Raw genomic sequence first — 17878 nt, 5'->3', positions numbered from 1 at the left:
TGTACAGTCACTAGATAATAAGATGGACCTCTGATCGTCCCTCCATTCTACTGACTAATGTACAGTCACTAGATAATAAGATGGAGGACCTCTGATCATCCCTCCATTCTACTGGCTAATGTACAGTCACTAGATAATAAGATGGACCTCTGATCGTCCCCCCATTCTACTGGCTAATAAACAGTCACTTGATAATAAGATGGACCTCTGATCGTCCCTCCATTCTACTGGCTAATGTACAGTCACTAGATAATAAGATGGACCTCTGATCGTCCCTCCATTCTACTGACTAATGTACAGTCACTAGATAATAAGATGGAGGACCTCTGATCATCCCTCCATTCTACTGGCTAATGTACAGTCACTAGATAATAAGATGGAGGACCTCTGATCATCCCTCCATTCTACTGGCTAATGTACAGTCACTAGATAATAAGATGGACCTCTGATCGTCCCCCCATTCTACTGGCTAATAAACAGTCACTTGATAATAAGATGGAGGGCCTCTGATCGTCGTTCCATTCTACTGGCTAATAAACAGTCACTAGATAATAAGATGGACCTCTGATCGTCCCTCCATTCTACTGGCTAATGTACAGTCACTAGATAATAAGATGGAGGACCTCTGATCGTCCCTCCATTCTACTGTCTAATAAACAGTCACTAGATAATAAGATGGACCTCTGATCGTCCCTCCATTCTACTGGCTAATAAACAGTCACTAGATAATAAGATGGAGGACCTCTGATCGTCCCTCCATTCTAATGGTTAATGTACAGTCACTAGATAATAATATGGACCTCTGATCATCCCTCCATTCTACTGGCTAATAAACAGTCACTTGATAATAAGATGGACCTCTGATCATCCCTCCATTCTACTGGCTAATAAACAGTCACTAGATAATAGGATGGACCTCTGATCGTCCCTCCATTCTACTGGCTAATAAATAGTCACTAGATAATAAGATGGACCTCTGATCATCCCTCCATTCTACTGGCTAATAAACAGTCACTAGATAATAGGATGGACCTCTGATCATCCCTCCATTCTACTGGCTAATAAACAGTCACTTGATAATAAGATGGACCTCTGATCGTCCCTCCATTCTACTGGCTAATGTACAGTCACTAGATAATAAGATGGAGGACCTCTGATCGTCCCTCCATTCTACTGGCTAATAAACAGTCACTAGATAATAAGATGGACCTCTGATCGTCCCTCCATTCTAATGGTTAATGTACAGTCACTAGATAATAATATGGAGGACCTCTGATCGTCCCTCCATTCTACTGGCTAATGTACAGTCAATAGATAATAAGATGGACCTCTGATCGTCCCTCCATTCTACTGACTAATGTACAGTCACTAGATAATAAGATGGAGGACCTCTGATCATCCCTCCATTCTACTGGCTAATGTACAGTCACTAGATAATAAGATGGAGGACCTCTGATCATCCCTCCATTCTACTGGCTAATGTACAGTCACTAGATAATAAGATGGACCTCTGATCGTCCCCCCATTCTACTGGCTAATAAACAGTCACTTGATAATAAGATGGACCTCTGATCGTCCCTCCATTCTACTGGCTAATGTACAGTCACTAGATAATAAGATGGACCTCTGATCGTCCCTCCATTCTACTGACTAATGTACAGTCACTAGATAATAAGATGGAGGACCTCTGATCATCCCTCCATTCTACTGGCTAATGTACAGTCACTAGATAATAAGATGGAGGACCTCTGATCATCCCTCCATTCTACTGGCTAATGTACAGTCACTAGATAATAAGATGGACCTCTGATCGTCCCCCCATTCTACTGGCTAATAAACAGTCACTTGATAATAAGATGGAGGGCCTCTGATCGTCGTTCCATTCTACTGGCTAATAAACAGTCACTAGATAATAAGATGAACCTCTGATCGTCCCTCCATTCTACTGGCTAATAAACAGTCACTAGATAATAAGATGGACCTCTGATCGTCCCTCCATTCTACTGGCTAATAAACAGTCACTAGATAATAAGATGGAGGACCTCTGATCGTCCCTCCATTCTAATGGTTAATGTACAGTCACTAGATAATAATATGGACCTCTGATCATCCCTCCATTCTACTGGCTAATAAACAGTCACTTGATAATAGGATGGACCTCTGATCGTCCCTCCATTCTACTGGCTAATAAATAGTCACTAGATAATAAGATGGACCTCTGATCATCCCTCCATTCTACTGGCTAATAAACAGTCACTAGATAATAGGATGGACCTCTGATCATCCCTCCATTCTACTGGCTAATAAACAGTCACTTGATAATAAGATGGACCTCTGATCGTCCCTCCATTCTACTGGCTAATGTACAGTCACTAGATAATAAGATGGAGGACCTCTGATCGTCCCTCCATTCTACTGGCTAATAAACAGTCACTAGATAATAAGATGGACCTCTGATCGTCCCTCCATTCTAATGGTTAATGTACAGTCACTAGATAATAATATGGAGGACCTCTGATCGTCCCTCCATTCTACTGGCTAATGTACAGTCACTAGATAATAAGATGGAGGACCTCTGATCATCCCTCCATTCTACTGGCTAATGTACAGTCACTAGATAATAAGATGGACCTCTGATCGTCCCCCCATTCTACTGGCTAATAAACAGTCACTTGATAATAAGATGGACCTCTGATCGTCCCTCCATTCTACTGGCTAATAAACAGTCACTAGATAATAAGATGGACCTCTGATCGTCCCTCCATTCTACTGGCTAATGTACAGTCACTAGATAATAAGATGGACCTCTGATCGTCCCTCCATTCTACTTACTAATGTACAGTCACTAGATAATAAGATAAAGGACCTCTGATCATCCCTCCTTTCTACTGGCTAATGTACAGTCACTAGATAATAAGATGGAGGACCTCTGATCATCCCTCCATTCTACTGGCTAATGTACAGTCACTAGATAATAAGATGGACCTCTGATCATCCCTCCATTCTACTGGCTAATAAACAGTCACTAGATAATAGGATGGACCTCTGATCATCCCTCCATTCTACTGGCTAATAAACAGTCACTTGATAATAAGATGGACCTCTGATCGTCCCTCCATTCTACTGGCTAATGTACAGTCACTAGATAATAAGATGGAGGACCTCTGATCGTCCCTCCATTCTACTGGCTAATAAACAGTCACTAGATAATAAGATGGACCTCTGATCGTCCCTCCATTCTAATGGTTAATGTACAGTCACTAGATAATAATATGGAGGACCTCTGATCGTCCCTCCATTCTACTGGCTAATGTACAGTCACTAGATAATAAGATGGAGGACCTCTGATCATCCCTCCATTCTACTGGCTAATGTACAGTCACTAGATAATAAGATGGACCTCTGATCGTCCCCCCATTCTACTGGCTAATAAACAGTCACTTGATAATAAGATGGACCTCTGATCGTCCCTCCATTCTACTGGCTAATAAACAGTCACTAGATAATAAGATGGACCTCTGATCGTCCCTCCATTCTACTGGCTAATGTACAGTCACTAGATAATAAGATGGACCTCTGATCGTCCCTCCATTCTACTTACTAATGTACAGTCACTAGATAATAAGATAAAGGACCTCTGATCATCCCTCCTTTCTACTGGCTAATGTACAGTCACTAGATAATAAGATGGAGGACCTCTGATCATCCCTCCATTCTACTGGCTAATGTACAGTCACTAGATAATAAGATGGACCTCTGATCGTCCCTCCATTCTACTGACTAATGTACAGTCACTAGATAATAAGATGGAGGACCTCTGATCGTCCCTCCATTCTACTGGCTAATGTACAGTCACTAGATAATAAGATGGACCTCTGATCGTCCCTCCATTCTACTTACTAATGTACAGTCACTAGATAATAAGATGGAGGACCTCTGATCATCCCTCCATTCTACTGGCTAATGTACAGTCACTAGATAATAAGATGGAGGACCTCTGATCATCCCTCCATTCTACTGGCTAATGTACAGTCACTAGATAATAAGATGGACCTCTGATCGTCCCCCCATTCTACTGGCTAATAAACAGTCACTTGATAATAAGATGGACCTCTGATCGTCCCTCCATTCTACTGGCTAATGTACAGTCACTAGATAATAAGATGGAGGACCTCTGATCGTCCCTCCATTCTACTGGCTAATGTACAGTCACTAGATAATAAGATGGAGGACCTCTGATCGTCCCTCCATTCTACTGGCTAATAAACAGTCACTAGATAATAAGATGGACCTCTGATCATCCCTCCATTCTACTGGCTAATAAACAGTCACTAGATAATAGGATGGACCTCTGATCATCCCTCCATTCTACTGGCTAATAAACAGTCACTTGATAATAAGATGGACCTCTGATCATCCCTCCATTCTACTGGCTAATAAACAGTCACTTGATAATAAGATGGACCTCTGATCGTCCCTCCATTCTACTGGCTAATGTACAGTCACTAGATAATAAGATGGAGGACCTCTGATCGTCCCTCCATTCTACTGGCTAATGTACAGTCACTAGATAATAAGATGGACCTCTGATCGTCCCTCCATTCTACTTACTAATGTACAGTCACTAGATAATAAGATAAAGGACCTCTGATCATCCCTCCTTTCTACTGGCTAATGTACAGTCACTAGATAATAAGATGGAGGACCTCTGATCATCCCTCCATTCTACTGGCTAATGTACAGTCACTAGATAATAAGATGGACCTCTGATCGTCCCTCCATTCTACTGACTAATGTACAGTCACTAGATAATAAGATGGAGGACCTCTGATCATCCCTCCATTCTACTGGCTAATGTACAGTCACTAGATAAGATGGAGGACCTCTGATCATCCCTCCATTCTACTGGCTAATGTACAGTCACTAGATAATAAGATGGACCTCTGATCGTCCCCCCATTCTACTGGCTAATAAACAGTCACTTGATAATAAGATGGACCTCTGATCGTCCCTCCATTCTACTGGCTAATAAACAGTCACTAGATAATAAGATGGACCTCTGATCGTCCCTCCATTCTAATGGTTAATGTACAGTCACTAGATAATAATATGGAGGACCTCTGATCGTCCCTCCATTCTACTGGCTAATGTACAGTCACTAGATAATAAGATGGACCTCTGATCGTCCCTCCATTCTACTTACTAATGTACAGTCACTAGATAATAAGATGGAGGACCTCTGATCATCCCTCCATTCTACTGGCTAATGTACAGTCACTAGATAATAAGATGGAGGACCTCTGATCATCCCTCCATTCTACTGGCTAATGTACAGTCACTAGATAATAAGATGGACCTCTGATCGTCCCCCCATTCTACTGGCTAATAAACAGTCACTTGATAATAAGATGGACCTCTGATCGTCCCTCCATTCTACTGGCTAATGTACAGTCACTAGATAATAAGATGGAGGACCTCTGATCGTCCCTCCATTCTACTGGCTAATGTACAGTCACTAGATAATAAGATGGAGGACCTCTGATCGTCCCTCCATTCTACTGGCTAATAAACAGTCACTAGATAATAAGATGGACCTCTGATCATCCCTCCATTCTACTGGCTAATAAACAGTCACTAGATAATAGGATGGACCTCTGATCATCCCTCCATTCTACTGGCTAATAAACAGTCACTTGATAATAAGATGGACCTCTGATCATCCCTCCATTCTACTGGCTAATAAACAGTCACTTGATAATAAGATGGACCTCTGATCGTCCCTCCATTCTACTGGCTAATGTACAGTCACTAGATAATAAGATGGAGGACCTCTGATCGTCCCTCCATTCTACTGGCTAATAAACAGTCACTAGATAATAGGATGGACCTCTGATCATCCCTCCATTCTACTGGCTAATAAACAGTCACTTGATAATAAGATGGAGGGCCTCTGATCGTCGTTCCATTCTACTGGCTAATAAACAGTCACTAGATAATAAGATGAACCTCTGATCGTCCCTCCATTCTACTGGCTAATAAACAGTCACTAGATAATAAGATGGACCTCTGATCGTCCCTCCATTCTACTGGCTAATGTACAGTCACTAGATAATAAGATGGAGGACCTCTGATCGTCCCTCCATTCTACTGGCTAATAAACAGTCACTAGATAATAAGATGGACCTCTGATCGTCCCTCCATTCTAATGGTTAATGTACAGTCACTAGATAATAATATGGAGGACCTCTGATCGTCCCTCCATTCTACTGGCTAATGTACAGTCACTAGATAATAAGATGGACCTCTGATCGTCCCTCCATTCTACTGACTAATGTACAGTCACTAGATAATAAGATGGAGGACCTCTGATCATCCCTCCATTCTACTGGCGAATGTACAGTCACTAGATAATAAGATGGACCTCTGATCGTCCCCCCATTCTACTGGCTAATAAACAGTCACTTGATAATAAGATGGACCTCTGATCGTCCCTCCATTCTACTGGCTAATGTACAGTCACTAGATAATAAGATGGAGGACCTCTGATCGTCCCTCCATTCTACTGGCTAATAAACAGTCACTAGATAATAAGATGGACCTCTGATCGTCCCTCCATTCTACTTACTAATGTACAGTCACTAGATAATAAGATGGAGGACCTCTGATCATCCCTCCATTCTACTGGCTAATGTACAGTCACTAGATAATAAGATGGAGGACCTCTGATCATCCCTCCATTCTACTGGCTAATGTACAGTCACTAGATAATAAGATGGACCTCTGATCGTCCCCCCATTCTACTGGCTAATAAACAGTCACTTGATAATAAGATGGACCTCTGATCGTCCCTCCATTCTACTGGCTAATGTACAGTCACTAGATAATAAGATGGAGGACCTCTGATCGTCCCTCCATTCTACTGGCTAATGTACAGTCACTAGATAATAAGATGGAGGACCTCTGATCATCCCTCCATTCTACTGGCTAATAAACAGTCACTTGATAATACTTCGGAGGACCTCTGATCGTCTTATGGGTAAATGGTTAAAACAGTATGTAAACATTACTAAAGTGACCAGCGTTCCATGACTATGTACATAGAGCAGCGGTCTCTAAGGTGCAGGGTTGAGTAACCAGGTGGTGGTCAGTTAGTGACAGTGACTAAAGTTCAGGGCAGGGTACTGGGCAGAGGCCGGCTAGTGGTGACTATTTAAAAGTCGGATGGCCTTGAGATAGGTCGCAGTTGGTTGGTAGGGAGACGCAACTTCCAGGTCGCAGTTGTAAATGAGAACTTAACTAACCTACCTGGTTAAATAAAGGTGAAATAAAAGATAGAAGCTGTTTCTCGGTCCTTTGATGCTCCTGTACTTCTGGATGGTAGCGGGGTGACAGTGGAGAGGCAGTGGCTCCGGTGGCTGAGGTCGTATTGTTGGCCATCCTGTGACACCGAGTGCAGTAGGTGTCCTGGAGGGCAGGCAGTGTGACAACGGTGATGCATTGCGTAGACCCCCCTCACCCTCTGGAGAGCCCTGTGCTTGCGGACAGTGCTGTTGCCATACCAGGCGGTGATACAGCCAGATAGAATGCTCTCAATGGTGCATCTGTAAAAGTTTGTGAGGGTCTTAAGGGCCAAGACACATTTCTTCAGCCTCCTGAGGATGAATTTTAAGCTTTTAACCTTCTCCACTGAGGCCCCATCGACATAGACTGGCTCCCTCTGTTGTCTCCTGAAGACCACGATCAGCTATTTCACTTTGTTGAAGTTGAGAGACAGGTTATTTTCCTGGCACCACTCTGCCAGGGCCCTTCATCTCCTCCCTGTAGGCTGACTCATCATTGTAGGAAATCAGGTCTACCACTGTTGTGTCGTCTGCAAACTTGACGATTGATTTGAGGATCAGCATAGTGGAGGTTTTGTTGCCTACCTTTACCAACTGGTGGCGGCCTGTCATGAAGTCCAGGACCCAGATGCACATGACGGGTTTCAGACCCAGGGCCCCGAGCTTAAGGATCAGCTTGGAAGGTATTATGGTGTTGAATGCTGAGCTGTAGTCAGTGAACAGCATTCTTACATAGGTATTTTTCTTGTCCAGATGGGATAGGGCAGTGTAAAGTGCCATGGCGATTGCGTCAGCCGTGGATCTATGGTGGTGCTATGCAAATCGCAGTGGGTCTAGGGTGTCAGGTAAGGTGGAGGTGATATGATCCTTAACTAGCCTCTCAAAGCACGAGCGATAGTCATTTAGCTCAGGTACCTTTGCTTTCTTGGGTACAGAAACAATGGTGGACATCTTGAAGCAAGTGAGGACAGCAGTCTGGGATAGGGAGAGATTGAATATCTCCGTAAACACTCCAGCCAGCTGGTCTGCACATGCTCTTCTGCGCATGCTGTGAGGCAAGGGATGCCGTCTTGTCCGGCTGGGCCGGCAGCCTTGCGAGGGTTAACGTCTTACTTAAATGTCGTACTCATGTCGGACACGGGAGAACGAGAGGTCACAGTCCTCTGCCGCGGTGGTGGTACTTTGTTTTCCTTGAAGTGGGTAAAGAAGTTTAGCTTGTCTGATAGCAAGACGTTGGTGTCTTACCACATACGTCTCATGTCTGAGCTGTTGCTTGGCAACTCCACCTTGTCCCTGTACTGACGGTTTGCCTGTTTGATTCCCTTACAGCATAACTGGACTGTTTCATTTTGCCTGTTTGACTCCCTTACATTTACAGAAAAACTGGACTGTTTCTACTCAACCATATTCCAAGTCACCTTGCCGTGATTAAGAGTGGTGGTTCGCGCTTTCAATTTTTCACAAATGCAAATTTTTTGGTTTGGATAGATTTTAATGGTCACGGTTGGATCGATATCCCCTATGCACTTCCTGATTAACTCGCCACGGTGTCAGTGTATACGACAATGTAGTCTCAGAGGCAACCCGGAACATATGCCAGTCTGCATGATCAAAATAATCTTGAAGCATGGACTCGGATTGGTCAGACCAGCAGTCCTTACCACAGGTACTTCATGTTTGAGTTTCTGCCTATAGGAAGGGAGGAGCAAAAGGGAGGTGTGATCTGATTTGCTGAAGGGATGGCGGGGGAGGGCCTTGTAGCCATCCCGGAATGGGGAGTAACAATGGTTGAGAGTATTTGATGCACGAGTAGCACAGGTAATGTGTTGGTAAAACTTCGGCAGCGTTTTCCTCAGATTTGCTATATTGAAGCCTCAGGATATACGGTTTCCAGTTTGCACAAAGTCCAGTGTAGTTCCTTGAGAGCTGTTGTGGTTTAGGCTTGAGGGGGGAATATACACGGCTGTGACGATGACCAAAGATAATTCTCTCGGGAGGTATTACAATACAATATAATTATAATATGGTCAGCATTTGATTGTGAGGTATTTTAGGTCAGGAGAACAAAAGGACTTGAGTTTCTGTACATCATCACAATCACACCATGAGTAGTTAATTATGAAACATACACCTGCTCCTTTCTTTTTCCCCAGAGAGTTCTTTATTCCTGTCTGCGAGATATACTGAGAACCCAGCTGGCTTTATGGATGGGGACAGTATATCTGGAGAGAGCCATGATTCAATGAAACAGAAGCTGTTACTGTCCCTTATGTCTCTCTGGAAGGAGATCCTCGCTCTGAGCTCATCTACTGTATTGTCCAGGAATTGCACATTAGCGAGTAATATACTCGGAAGTGGTGGATGGTTTGCACGCTTCCTGAGTTAGAATTAAAGTTCACTCTGAATAACTATTTTGGTTTAAGTGAAATCACCTTGGGGGATACAAACAAATTTAGGAAAGTCGCATTTCTGTTCGAAATGCTGGTGAGTCACCGCTGCTCTGATATCCAAAAGGTATTTCCATCTGTAAGTAATACTGCAAAAAACACTTTCTGGAAATAACACACACACAAAAAAAGATACTGCAACGTTGCTTTGGAGCCAGGAGCCAGGAACCAGGTGAGCATGTCTATTGGCGACATCTTGCTACAGTCATGAAGGAGGCGCGACAGTCATGAAGGAGGCGCGACAGTCATGAAGGAGGCGCGACAGTCATGAAGGAGGCACGACAGTCATGAAGGAGGCGCAACAGTCATGAAGGAGGCGCGACAGTCATGAAGGAGGCGCGACAGTCAAGAAGGAGGCGCGACAGTCATGAAGGAGGCGCGACAGTCATGAAGGAGGCGCGACAGTCATGAAGGAGGCGCGAGAGTCATGAAGGAGGCGTGACAGTCATGAAGGAGGCGCGACAGTGCCTCATCCCACTCAGGAGGTTGAAAAGGTTTGTCATGGGCCCTTAAATTCTCAATAAGTTCTACAGCTGTACAATTGAAAGCATCTTGACTGGATGCATCACTGCTTGGCAATAACACCGCCCTCAATAGCAGATGGTGGTGCGGACAGCCCGCTACATCACTAGGTCCGAGCTTCCTGCCATCCAAGACCTCTATACCAGGCAGTTTGAAAGGAAGGCCCTATAAATTGCTGAAGAGTCCAGCCACCCAAGCCAATGACTGTTCTTTCTGCTTCCGCATGGCAAGTGGTACCGTTGCATATAGTCTGACACCAACAAGATCCTGAACAGCTTATATCCGCCAAGTCATAAGACTGCTAAAAAGCTAACAAAATGGTTACAGACTATCTGAGTTGACCTGTATTTTATTCTTATTTTTGCACTGTCTCTATGCAGACTCACAGGGCCCTACACACTCACACAAACACTCACTCCATAATTTGCTCACTCACACATAATATGCACATGCATTTACAGTGCCTTGCAAAAGTATTCATCCCCCTTGGCGTTTTTCCTATTTTGTTGCATTACAACCTGTAATTTAAATTGATTTTTATTTGATTTAATGTAATGGACATACACAAAATAGTCCAAATTGGTGAAGTGAAATGAAAAAAATAACTTGTTTAAAAATGTTAAGAACAAATTAAAACGGAAAAGTGGTGTGTGCATATGAATTCCCCCCCCTTTGTTATGAAGCCCCTAAATAAGATCTGGTGCAACCAATTACGTTCAGAAGTCACATAATTAGTTAAATAAAGTCCACCTGTGTGCAATCTAAGTGTCACATGATCTCAGTATATATACACCTGTTCTGAAAGGCCCCAGAGTCTGCAACACCACTAAGCAAGGAGCACCACCAAGCAACTGGCACCATGAAGACCAAGGAGCTCTCCAAACAGGTCAGGGACAAAGTTGTGGAGAAGTACAGATCAGGGTTGGGTTATAATTTTGTTTTATCCGAAACGTTGAACATCGCACGGAGCACCATTAATTCCATTATTAAAAAATGGAAAGAATATGGCATCACAACAAACCTGCCAAGAGAGGGCTGCCCATCAAAACTCATGGACCAGGCAAGGAGGGCATCAGAGAGGCAACAAAGAGACCAAAGATAACCCAGAAGGAGCTGCAAAGCTCCACAGTGGAGATTGGAGTATCTGTCCATAGGACCACTTTAAGCCGTACACTCCACAGAGCTGGGCTTTACAGAAGAGTGGCCAGAAAAAAGACCTTGCTTAAAGAAAAAATAAGCAAACATTTTTGGTGTTTGCCAAAAGGCATGTGGGAGACTCCCCAAACATATGGAAGTCAGATGAGACTAAAATGTAGCTTTTTGGCCATCAATGAAAACGCTATGTCTGGCACAAACCCAACACCTCTCATCATCCTGAGAACACCATCCCCACAGTGAAGCATGATGGTGGCAGCATCATGCTGTGGGGATGTTTTTCATCGTAAGGGACTGGGAAACAGGTAAGAATTGGAGGAATGACGAATGCCGCTAAATACAGGGAAATTCTTGAGGGATTTAAGCTGGAATGGAGGTTCACCTTCCAGCAGGACGATCACCCTAATCATACTGCTAAAGCAACACTCGAGTGGTTTAAGGGGGAAACATTTAAATGTCTTGGAATGGCCTAGTTAAAGCCCAGACCTCAATCTAATTGAGAATCTGTGGTATGACTTAAAGATTGCTGTACACCAGCAGAACCCATCCAACTTGAAGGACCTGGAGCAGTTTTGCCTTGAAGAATGGGCAGAAGTCCCAGTGGCTAGATGTGCCAAGCTTATAGAGACTTACCCAAAGAGACTTGCAGCTGTAATTGCTGCATAAGGTGGCTCTACAAAGTATGGACTTTGGGGGGATGAAAAGTTACACATGCTCAAGTTTCTGTTTTTTTGGCTTATTTCTTGTATGTTTCACTATAAAAAAAACATTTTGCGTCTTCAGTGGTAGGCATGTTTTCTAAATTAAATGATTCAACCCCCCCCAAAATCTATTTTAATTCCAGGTTGTAAGGCAACAAAATAGGAACAATGCCAAGGGGGGTGAATACTTTCGCAAGCCACTGTATGCTGACTCCACACACACACACACACACACACACACACACACACACACACACACACACACACACACACACACACACACACACACACACACACACACACACACACACACACACACACACACACACACACACACACACACACACACACACACACACACACACTGCTGCTCTACCTCCATCACTCCAGTATCCCTGTCCCCTTCCCCCTATACACATCTACCTCCATCACTCCAGTATCCCCTTACCCTTATACATATCTACCTCCATCACTCCAGTATCCCTGTCTCCTTCCCCCTATACATACCTACCTCCCTCACTCCAGTATCCCTGTCTCCTTCCCCCTATACATATCTACCTCCATCACTCCAGTATCCCTGTCCCCTTCCCCCTATATATATCTACCTCCATCACTCCAGTATCCCTGTCCCCTTCCCCCTATATATATCTACCTCCATCACTCCACAGTATCCCTGTCACCTTCCCCCTATACATATCTACCTCCATCACTCCCGTATCCCTGTCCCCTTCCCCCTATATACATATACCTCCATCACTCCAGTATCCCTGTCACCTTCCCCCTATATATATCTACCTCCATCACTCCAGTATCCCTGTCCCCTTCCCCCTATACACATCTACCTCCATCACTCCAGTATCCCCTTACCCTTATACATATCTACCTCCATCACTCCAGTATCCCTGTCTCCTTCCCCCTATACATATCTACCTCCATCACTCCAGTATCCCTGTCTCCTTCCCCCTATACATACCTACCTCCCTCACTCCAGTATCCCTGTCTCCTTCCCCCTATACATATCTACCTCCATCACTCCAGTATCCCTGTCCCCTTCCCCCTATACACATCTACCTCCATCACTCCAGTATCCCCTTATACATATCTACCTCCATCACTCCAGTATCCCTGTCTCCTTCCCCCTATACATACCTACCTCCCTCACTCCAGTATCCCTGTCCCCTTCCCCCTATATATATATCTACCTCCATCACTCCAGTATCCCTGTCCCCTTCCCCCTATATATATATATATCTACCTCCATCACTCCAGTATCCCTGTCTCCTTCACCCTATACATATCTACCTCCATCACTCCACAGTATCCCCTTCCCCCTATATATATCTACCTCCATCACTCCACAGTATCCCCTTACCCCTATACATATCTACCTCCATCACTCCAGTATCCCCTTACCCCTATACATATCTACCTCCAACACTCCAGTATCCCTGTACATTGTTAATATGGTATTGGAACTGACTTTTAAAATACATCCTGTACATAGTTACTTAATTAATTGTGCATTTCACATCTCTTATTATTATTACTTATATTTTTCTGTTCTTCCTTGCTATTTTTAGTATTACATTGCTATTGATTACTGCATTGTTGGAGTTGGAGCGAGAAAGGCATTTCACTGTACATGTGACAATGTTGCAATACACAGACACACCCACCAGAGAGCAGCATAGGGTCTTTGTCCACAGTCTTCCCAACGTGGTCTGATTCCCCAGTCAGAGAACTCTCATCAATCTTCAGGTCATTTCCCTGGATCAGGATTCCATCCGCTGGCAACAGGTCCCCTATAGAAAGCATACAATACATACAGTACATAATGTTATACACATAGGTACAGATACAATATATAAAGTATACAGTTGAAGTCAGAAGTTTACATTCACTTAGGTTGTTGTCATTAAAACTCATTTTTCAACCACTTCACAAATGTCTTGTTAACGAACTATAGTTTTGGCAAGTCGGTTAGGACATCTACTTTGTGCATGACAGAAGTAATTTTTCGAACAATTGTTTACAGACAGATTATTTCACTTATAATTCACTGTATCACAATTCCAGTGGGTCAGAAGTTTACATACACTAAGTTGACTGTGCTTTTAAAGAGCTTGGAAAATTCCAGAAAATGGTACAAAAGTATCTATATCCATAGTACAATGAGTCTTATATCGACATAACCTGAAAGGCCACTCAGCAAGGAAGAAGCCACTGCTTCAAAACCACCATAAAAAGCCAGACTGAGGTTTGCAACTGCACATGGGGACAAAGATTCTACTTTTTGGAGAAATGTCCTAATGTTCTGATGAAACAAAAATAGATCTGTTTGGCCATAATGACCATCGTTGTGTTTGGAGGAAAAAGGGGGAGTCTTGCAAGCCGAAGAACACCATCCCAACCGTGAAGCACGGGGGTGGCAGCATCATGTTGTGGGGGTGCTTTGCTGCAGGAGGGACTGGTGCACTTCACAAAATAGATGGCATCATGAGGGAGGAAAATTATGTGGATTTATTGAAGCAACATCTCAAGACATCAGTCAGGAAAGTAAAGCTTGGTCGCAAATGGGTCTTCCAAATGGACAATGACCCTAAGCATACTTCCAAAGTTGTGGCAAAATGGCTTAAGGACAACATAGTCAAGGTATTGGAGTGGCTGTCACAAAGCCCTGACCTCATCCTATAGGAAGTTTGAGGGCAGAACTGAAAAAGTGTGTGTGAGCAAGGAGGCTTACCAACTTGACTCATTTACCCCAGCTCTGTCAGGAGGAATGGGCCAAAATTCACCCAACTTATAGTGGGAAGCTTGTGGAAGGCTACCTGAAATGTTTGACCCAAGTTGAACAATTTAAAGGCAATGCTACCAAATACCAATTGAGTGTATGTACACTTCTGACCCACTGGGAATGTGATGAAAGAAATAAAAGCTGAAATAAATCATTCTCTCTACTATTATTCTGACATTTCACATTCTTAAAATAAAGTGGTGATCCTAACTGACCTAAGACAGAATTTTTAATAGGATTAAATGTCAGGAATTGTGAAAACCCTGAGTTTGAATATATTTTACCTACAGTATTATCTCAACTGCAAAAAAAGAAACGTCCCTTTCCCAGGACCCTGTCTTTCTAAGATAATTTGTATAATTCCAAATAACAGATCTTCATGGTAAAGGGTTTAAACACTGTTTCCCATGCTTGTTCAATGAACCATAAACAGTTAATGAACATGAACCTGTGAAATGGTCGTTAAGACACTAACAGCTTACAGACGGTAGGCAATTTAGGTCACAGTTATGAAAACCTAGGACACTAAAGAGGCCTTTCTACTGACTCTGAAAAACGCCTAAGACAGCTCAACAGGGAGACAGGACGGACAGCTGATCGTCTTCTCAGTGTCAGACCACGTGTAACAACACCTGCACAGGATCGATACATCAGAACATCACACCTGCGGGACAGGTACAGGATGGCAACAACTACTGCCTGAGTTATATCAGGAATGCACAATCCCTCCATCAGTGGTCAGACTGTCCACAATAGGCTGTTAGAGTCTGGACTGAGGGCTTGTAGGCTTGTTGTAAGGCAGGTCCACACCAGACATCACCGGCAACTGCGTTGCCTATGGGCACAAACCCACCGTTGCTGGACCAGACAGGACTGGCAAAAAGTGCTCTTCACTGAAGTGTCGCGGTTTTGTCTCACCAGGGGTGATGGTTGGATTTGCGTTTATTGTCGAAGGAATGAGCGTTACACCGAGGCCTGTACTCTGGATCGATTTGGAGGTGGAGGGTCTGTCATAGTCTGTGGCGGTGTGTCACAGCATCATCGGATTGAGCTTGTTGTCATTGCAGGCAATCTCAACAACGCTGTGCGTTACAGGGAAGACTTCCTCCTCCCTCATGTGGTACCCTTCCTGCAGGCTCATCCTGACATGACCCTCCAGCATGACAATGCCACCAGCCATACTGCTCATTCTGTGCATGATTTCCTGCAAGACAGGAAGGTCAGTGTTCTGCCATGGCCAGTGAAGAGCCCGGATCTCAATCCCATTGAGCACGTCTGGGACCTGTTGGATCAGAGGGTGAGGGCTAGGGCCATTCCCCCCAGAAATGTCCGGGAACTTGCAGGTGCCTTGGTGGAAGAGTGGGGTAACATCTCACAGCAATAACTGGCAAATCTGGTGCAGTCCATGAGGAGGAGATGCACTGCAATACTTAATGCAGCTGGTGGCCACACCAAATACTGACTGTTACTTTTGATTTTGACCCCCCTTTGTTCAGGGACACATTATTCCATGTCTGTTAGTCACATGTCTGTGGAACTTGTTCAGTTTATGTCTCAGTTGTTGAATCTTGTTATGTTCATTCACATATTTACATATTAAGTTTGCTGAAAATAAACGCAGTTGACTGTGAGAGGACGTTTCTTTTTTTGCTGAGTTTACCTTCAGATCATTGTCCTGGTTACCTACAGTGTTATCTACCTTCAGATCATTGGCCTGGTTACCTACAGTGTTATCTACCGTCAGATCATTGGCCTGGTTACCTACAGTGTTATCTACCTTCAGATCATTGTCCTGGTTACCTACAGTGTTATCTACCTTCAGATCATTGTCCTGGTTACCTACAGTGTTATCTACCTTCCGATCATTGTCCTGGTTACCTACAGTGTTATCTACCTTCAGATCATTGTCCTGGTTACCTACAGTGTTATCTACCTTCAGATCATTGGCCTGGTTACCTACAGTGTTATCTACCTTCAGATCATTGTCCTGGTTACCTACAGTGTTATCTACCTTCAGATTGTTGTCCTGGTTACCTACAGTGTTATCTACCTTCAGATCGTTGTTAGTTGTGTTACATTGTGTAGCTTTATTGATTTGTCGAAGGCTTTTGACACGGTGGAACATGCTGTGCTAGTGCAAAGGTTAAAATGTTGTGGAATTACTGGTCATGCTCTAGATTGGTTTATAAATTACCTATCAAATCGTACACAATGTGTAATGGAGGATGGTTGTAAATCCATAGAGGTGTGCCCAGGTGTTCCGCAAGGTTCTATTTTGGGCCCACTGTTGTTCATTTTGTACATCAACAACATTGGGGTTCTTATTGAAACAGCGGATGTTCATTTTTATGCAGATGATACTGTTCTTTATTCAAGTGGTAGTAGTTTATCTTTAGCTTTTGAAAATGCCCAAAGAGCATTTAACACCATACAACAGAATCTGTATGATTTAAAGCTGGTTCTAAATTCAGGTAGAACAAATGCATGGTATTTTCAAATGCCAGGCATGTTACTAATCATGTCATTGCTACATCGGGTGGACATACTATAGAGCAAGTCAAAGTGTACAAATATTTGGGTGTGTGGGTTGATGATATGCTCAGTTTCACTGTGCATGTAGAGAGCTTGATGAGGAAGCTCAAGCTGAGAATAGGTTTTTATTACCGGCATAAGGCTTGTTTTTCTTTTGAGGCCAGGAAGGAGCTGGTACGATGTACATTACTGTCGGTTTTAGATGTTTAGTGATGTTATATACATGCAGGCCTCAGCCACTACCCTGAGAGCACTTGATTCAGTGTATCATGCAGCCCTCAGGTTCATTACAAATCAGAAACGTCTAACACATCATTGTGATCTCTACAGCGCTATTGGCTGGTCGTCATTGACCTTGGGTAGGCTTAAACACTGGTATACACTGGT

The 17878-nt window shown here is 43.6% G+C and overlaps 1 pseudogene; it reads right to left on the bottom strand.

Annotated features, from left to right (window-relative positions):
* The window catches only part of LOC139367804 (plasma membrane calcium-transporting ATPase 3-like), a 146251-nt pseudogene that overhangs the window by 113639 nt on the left and 14734 nt on the right, over positions 1-17878 (bottom strand).

This window comes from Oncorhynchus clarkii, chromosome 16, assembly GCF_045791955.1.
Source record: "Oncorhynchus clarkii lewisi isolate Uvic-CL-2024 chromosome 16, UVic_Ocla_1.0, whole genome shotgun sequence".
NCBI lineage: Eukaryota > Metazoa > Chordata > Actinopteri > Salmoniformes > Salmonidae > Oncorhynchus > Oncorhynchus clarkii.
This window is presented reverse-complemented; position numbering and strand designations above follow the sequence as displayed.